The sequence below is a fragment of the Hippocampus comes genome, unplaced genomic scaffold, assembly GCF_001891065.2.
Source record: "Hippocampus comes isolate QL1 unplaced genomic scaffold, H_comes_QL1_v1.1 scaffold295, whole genome shotgun sequence".
NCBI lineage: Eukaryota > Metazoa > Chordata > Actinopteri > Syngnathiformes > Syngnathidae > Hippocampus > Hippocampus comes.
In genome coordinates this window covers 44,756-51,170 of record NW_017804848.1, presented here as the reverse complement: position 1 = coordinate 51,170, position 6,415 = coordinate 44,756, and positions in this window count along the sequence as shown.

Genomic DNA, 6,415 nt, shown 5'->3' with positions numbered 1-6,415 from the left:
AAAGCAAGTCGGCGGGGGATGAGGAACAAGAAGCCAAGCACAACATTTCTTTTTTTTTTGTTTGTTTTGATGCTTGCAAACATGTTTGCCTTGTTCCCCATCAAAGCTTCAGAACATCAGCAGGATGTTTTTTATTCAAACTTTTCAAAAATGGTTTATTCTCCCCCCATATACCCTTGAAAGGCATTTCTTTTACTTTTGTTTCGGTATTTTACAATTTTTTTTTTTTTTTTTACATTTACAATGACTGTTTGTTTGTTGACATTGTTTTCCCTTGAAAGCTTCAGCCATAGATGTTTTAAAAGTAAATTTTGAAATCCCTTGTGGATGATTTCTATTTTAGCAGCAATCGCTCTTGTCTGTTTTGCCAAATGTTAGCATCTAAAATGCTAGCATGCTAATACCATTGAGTGAATCTTGACATTACGCATGATAAAAATCCCGTTAACACCTCCCCTGAACTGGATCTTGTGCGTTCAATTGGATACAATCACACATTCACACAGTGCAAAATACTTCGTACGTATTTGGGTTTCAAAGTCACCATCTCGCATGCTAACCATGGCAGTACTGATGACATGCTACCATGCTAATCCCCTTTTGAGCTAATTGCTATCTTGGTTGAAATTACACACTTTCCCAGATTAAAAATAGGCCTATAATTGGAAGCCACAAAAACTGGCCATATATAAAAGATATTGTATGAAAATATATGTGACTTTGACGGCTTGTTGTTGAAGTTCCTTCTATGTAAGGCACAGATGAAAATAGTGATTGAAGGTCACACACATAAACATACAGTGGCTATATGTGCATAAACACACACACACACACACACACACGTGGTCATTTTTAGTCTCATTTTCATGTGAAGAACTTTCATTTTCCAACGAGCTAGCAAAAACAACCGCAGCTTCGAAAACAAGGAAATCTATTCCTGTACTGTCTCAACACGCTACAGTACCGCGATAATTACACACGCGCGCACACACACAGAATTACATGCGTACTATAATTATGCATACGATGCACTGTATGGACATTGTATGTAATAATTAGACGCTACTGCAGAGGTTGTATTTGCTTTTCATTGCCAAATGTTTTGTAGCGTTAGTGTGCTAGTCGCTGTGCGCCATGTCGCAACTATGCCGCCAGTCTAACTTGTGGCTACCGTTGCCGGGTAAAAAAATGAGCCAGGAGGGGGGTCGGGGTTGGGTTTTCTTTCTTTCTTTTTTAAACCACAAGGAAATGAAATGTGACCATCACTCACTAGTTACACGCTATGCATACACGCTACATTATACAACAGAAATACACGGTCAATTTTTTTTTTTATATATTCATAAACATTCTTAGCTCTTCGACGACCCCGTGAACGAGAGTTGTGTTACGAACGCAAAGTCCCTCGGGTGCTCAGACATGACGGGCTGCCCTCACACTGTGAATTGAAAAGCATATCGCTGCTTGTCACATATTTGTTCTTTGGCTTTACTTGGACTGTTGATGTGTGTAACATAAAGGGTTACTTGAGGGTTAGTACTTTGTTAAAATAAAATCCCCCCCCCAAAAAATATTGACGTAATTCCTGAACCGCAGAACGCAAAGTGAATACTGAATTGCTCTGCCTCAGCCAGCGTGCGCATCTTTGAGGACGCCACTGAAGGAAGCGAAATATATCAAAATAACATTAAAACGAATGAAGACAAAATTCCAACCATCATTTTACAATGAAGTTACATTCGACATTTAATATCAGAAAATGACGACTGAGATTTCGAGGGGTGTGCACAGTATTTTATAAAAGTTATTTTTGTGACATCTTAAAATGTGAAACTGAACACGCTCTTTTATGTGGAATTGAACTTTTTTTTTTTCTGGTGCGGCAACAATATGCTTCCATAATCTACCGATGCTACGAACTAAGAAAAGAAATAAATGTTGAAAGCATCGACGCAAAAATGACATTCTTCACATCTGCAGCGTAACAGTAATAAAAATGCAGCAACCCCCCCCTCCACCACAGGTTTGCAGCACTGATATATTGGTCTGCCTGCTGTTTATTTGGGGTGTAATTTGACTCCAGACCACTAGATGGGGGTCACACTAATTTGTTGGATATTACATTTGAAAGAAGATGACTGAAAACAGGCAGGCATATTTACGCCGAGCCTAGTTTTGACTGAAGATTTATGGAGTGTGAAGTGTTTTTTTTGAATGTACATCTTCAGTCATGTTGATGTATGTATCATATAAGATGACAAGTCAAGATTTGTTGACTATAACGACAGAGGAGGAAGTACACTGTTTGTATGCGAGCCTAAAGCCCAGATTTTAAGATCCAGGTTAGTTCAAACATCCAAAAGAGAAGCAAAATGCATCGCGACCCGTGTCATGCCCGCACATGCGCAAGTCCATCCCATCAAGTGTCCAAGGTGGAACATTTCCACCACTTTCTTTCTTTTGCCACCCCGTCCAAAAAAAAAAAAAAAAAAAAAAACGGTGCCCACATGACACTCAGCCGCCATTTAACCGATTACATCATCAAGCAGCGGCTGGAAACTTCCCACTCACTCGCGTCCGAACAAGCAGCTCGTCTTGGGCGCTTTCACAGCAAGACTTGAAATTTCGCACGGGCGCGCGGGACCTCCGCCCGGTCGTCACGGTGGCTGCGTTTTTACGCCGAAGGTGAACGAGAGGTGACGGCGTTCACATGTGGCAGCGTTTTCCCGCCTGAATCACAACACTGCAATCAAGTCGATGAATGACGCATGCGGCTGTTTTTTTTTTTTTTTTTTCTTCACTCAATGTTCTTGTGTTATCTGCAAACGGATCTCTGACTCCACTACTCACAAGTTTTCCCACAACGTGATGTTGAGCTGGACACTGGCCGATGACAAATAAATGAAGGTTTTAGGGTTAGAATTCAGGGTTAGGTTTAGAGGTTATAGGGTTTGAGTTAGGGTTAGGGGTAAGGCTTAGGGTTTAGGGTTAACATTAAGAGTTATGGGTTCAGGTTAGGGTTCAGGGTTAGGTTAGGAATAGAGGTTAGGCTTAGGGTATGGTTAGGGTTAGGGGTTAGGGTTTAAGGTTAATGTTTCGAGTTAGGGGTTAGGGTTAGGTTTTGAGGCTATAGGGTTTGAGGTCGGTTTAGAGGTTCGGGTCAGGGTTCGACTGAATAGGTTTGTGCAGCTTTCCAATAAAAGAGGAGTCGCTGCCTCGCTGAGCCTGAATTCCAATCCAATTCAACGCCGATTCTTTCGAAAGTTCGATTGGGTTGGACTGGATGCGGTCACGGCTTGGAAAGCCAAAGCCATTTTCCTCTCCAGATGGCTTTTCATTTTTGATCTTGGAAGCAAACGGGACGTCCCTCGCGTCGGACATTTGAAGTCCCTCCCCGCGCGCGGCTTTGATGCGCGGGGGCCGATGAAGACGTTTGCTCCCGGTTAACGTGGTGCAGGTAGTGTTGCGGGGGGGCTGGGGAAGGGTTGGGGGTTCGGCCGGTCATGAAAAGCTCCAGCAGCCGCCTCCCCCAAAAGAGAAAGAGGCATTTAGCGGCGAAAACAAGCGGCCCTCACAGGAGCGCCTGAATGGAGCACTTGAGGCGGACCGGGACGCTCCTCTGCCGGCGGGCCGGCGGCCATTTGGTGTGGGACCACTGCCAAAGGACCGCGCCCCCCCCCGCCCCGCAGCCGACCTCCCGTCCACTCCGTCTGCGTTTTCTCCTCCCTCGTGCGTGTCCGGATGCAACGAGCTTCTCCTACTTGGCCGATCTCGCCTGATGAGCGCCAAGATGCTCCATCTTCAAACAAGCAACATGCGGCTTTTGATTGGCCAAACTTTCTCGGCCAAGTTTTTGGGGGAGAGTGGTAGGGAGGAAGTTTTGTTGTTGTTTTTTTTTTTTTTTTTTTGCTTTGTTTTCTTGAGTAGGCCTTTTTGGGCCACTTTTTTTTTGGTGCATTCGTCTTGAGTTCTTTTTCTCACAGCTTTGTTTTCTATTGAAGCTTTTACATCATTTTTTTTTTTGCGTGCCATCTTTTGTTCTTGTATATAGAATTTGAGGAACATCGTTTCACTTTTTGTTTTGTATATTTTTTTTATTTATTCTCTTCCACTGTTCATTGACCTGATTTGGGAGAATTTTTAAGTGTCAAGTTTAGTAATTTTTTTTTTTAAAGAATTTTGTGGTCAGTTTTGCATTTTTGTTGATATTCTTTTAATTTAAATTTTTGAAACAATCATGGGGGGAATCTAAGATGTTTATGCCCCGTTCTACAGAGGACGACAACATAAATTAATTAATAATAATAACAACAAATCAATATATCCAAAACTTGCAATTGGTCTTATCTGTACTTTACCTTCCCACCAAAAATAAATACAAATTGTGACAGGAGAAAAAAATAAAAAATTATTTTGCTTGGGTCTCATGTTTTTTTTCTTTTTCTAATGTTTGAAAAAGTTTTGTTTTCAACTCGTAGGAATCCAACGACTCCATTCATATGACAACATATAAGCTGTTTATTGAAAGGCTGTTTGTTGACAGACAGCTACATTGTTTCGTCAGGCACGGCCACGCAACATTTCACCGTCTCGTGCCGGAATGTTCCACAGCATCCGTCATCATCATCATCATCATCATCATCATCAGAAGCCACAAATGAAAAAAAAAAAAAGCAAAATGGTTAGTTCCACTTTTCTATGTTATTGCAAATAAATTATGTGGTACAAGCCCGCTGCTAATCGCTCTAAAGTGGAATGCAAAACAAACAAAAGTAGCTCACCCGGCTAAATAAAACTCTTAAAAAAAAAAACAAAAAAACAAAAAGGCTAATGTCTCTTATGTACAACAGCAAGCACTTTTCAAACTATAAATTAATCTGACCAAAGATAAAACACTGTGAGAAAAGCAAACAACGAAAAAATATTCCAGCTCAAAAAGTTAAACGGACCAAAAAAAAAAAAAAAATTTAAAACTGAAAAAGTCAATGAGTCCTCGCTGCCTTTGCTTTGAAAACATGAACGTCTGAAAAAGTTGCTTCTCGCCAAGCGTTCATTTTTTTAATGCAAAAAACTAAAACTAAAATCTGGACAACACAGCACAACACTTGCTGCTTGTGTTACAATCAAATTTACGATTGGTGTGGATGATAATAATGAGTTGCTAGCATTCATCATCATCAATTTGGGTCTAAAATTTGCAAAACAAACATGAAAAAAAAAACTGAAATAATTGAAGTATTTTGTTACATGAGCAGCACATCGCTACTGGAAAAAAAAAATTGCTAAAATGTGAACTTCAGCTTCAAATCCAAACTTGGACAGTGTTGGTTTTCGATGTTTTTTTTGGGACGCTGCGAAGTAGCAAAAATGCGGGAACAATGACGAGGCGAAAGCCTGAATGCGGAGGATCATCTGGCTCTTGAAGAAATGAAACAAAACAAAACAAAAAAAATGAAACGCAGGTAGCTTGAATAAGAAGACTCTCACCATAGGGAAAGCTTTGACACAGCATGGAAGAATAAATAACAAAAATGTCCGTTTCGACTTCTTCACTTCTTTTTTTACACAAGTGCCTACCATTTTTGCTTCCGGACAGTCGGAAAAAAAAAAAAATCATAGTAAGACTTGTTGAGTTCACACCATGAGTCATTATTGTCCAAATATTTTGTGGGTTTTTTTTTCTTCTTCTCAGCGCAGAATTAAAGATGAAAAGGGGACAAATGATTAAGTACTCACAAAGACTTTTTTTGTTCCAAGTAGCAGCAAGCTAATTTAGTGTTTCTTAAACGTTTTTTTTTTTTCTAATGTCCTTTTTTTTTTGTTTGCATTTGGAAACTTTTCATCCCATAATGCTTTGCTGCCACGTCACAGCCCGCTTTTGGCGACTCAGTGAAACAGACGTTTAAGACTTCATTTGGCACTTGGACGAACGATCCATCACAGACAAAGGACGACCCCCACGCTCCCCCTCTGGGCCCTCCCCCAAATGAAAATAAAAGGTCAAGAAATCGAAATCTTTTTTTTTTTTTTTCATTTTTGGTTGTGCACAGCATGACTTCATGTCTGTTTTAACACTGAAGAGCAATGTTCGCACACACGCATTCACAAATATTGCTTTTTTTTTTTCTTCTTCCGCTTGGCTAGTTGCTTGTCTAGTGAGGTGCAAAGCATGATGGGGCTTTTTTTTTTCCATTTAGTTTTGGAGCCTCTGAAAAGAGCGCTCGACGCCTCTTGGCCAGCAAGATGTGAATCTCGTCTTCATGAGCCACAACTCAGCAGGAGTTTCTCACTTCTTCCGCTTGAAAACGGAAAAAACAAAAAAAAACAAACAAAAAACAAAACGTTAAATGCGCGGCAGAAGCTAACGGCTACGAAGACGGAGCAGCGACACACTGGTCAGTCAAATATGAATATG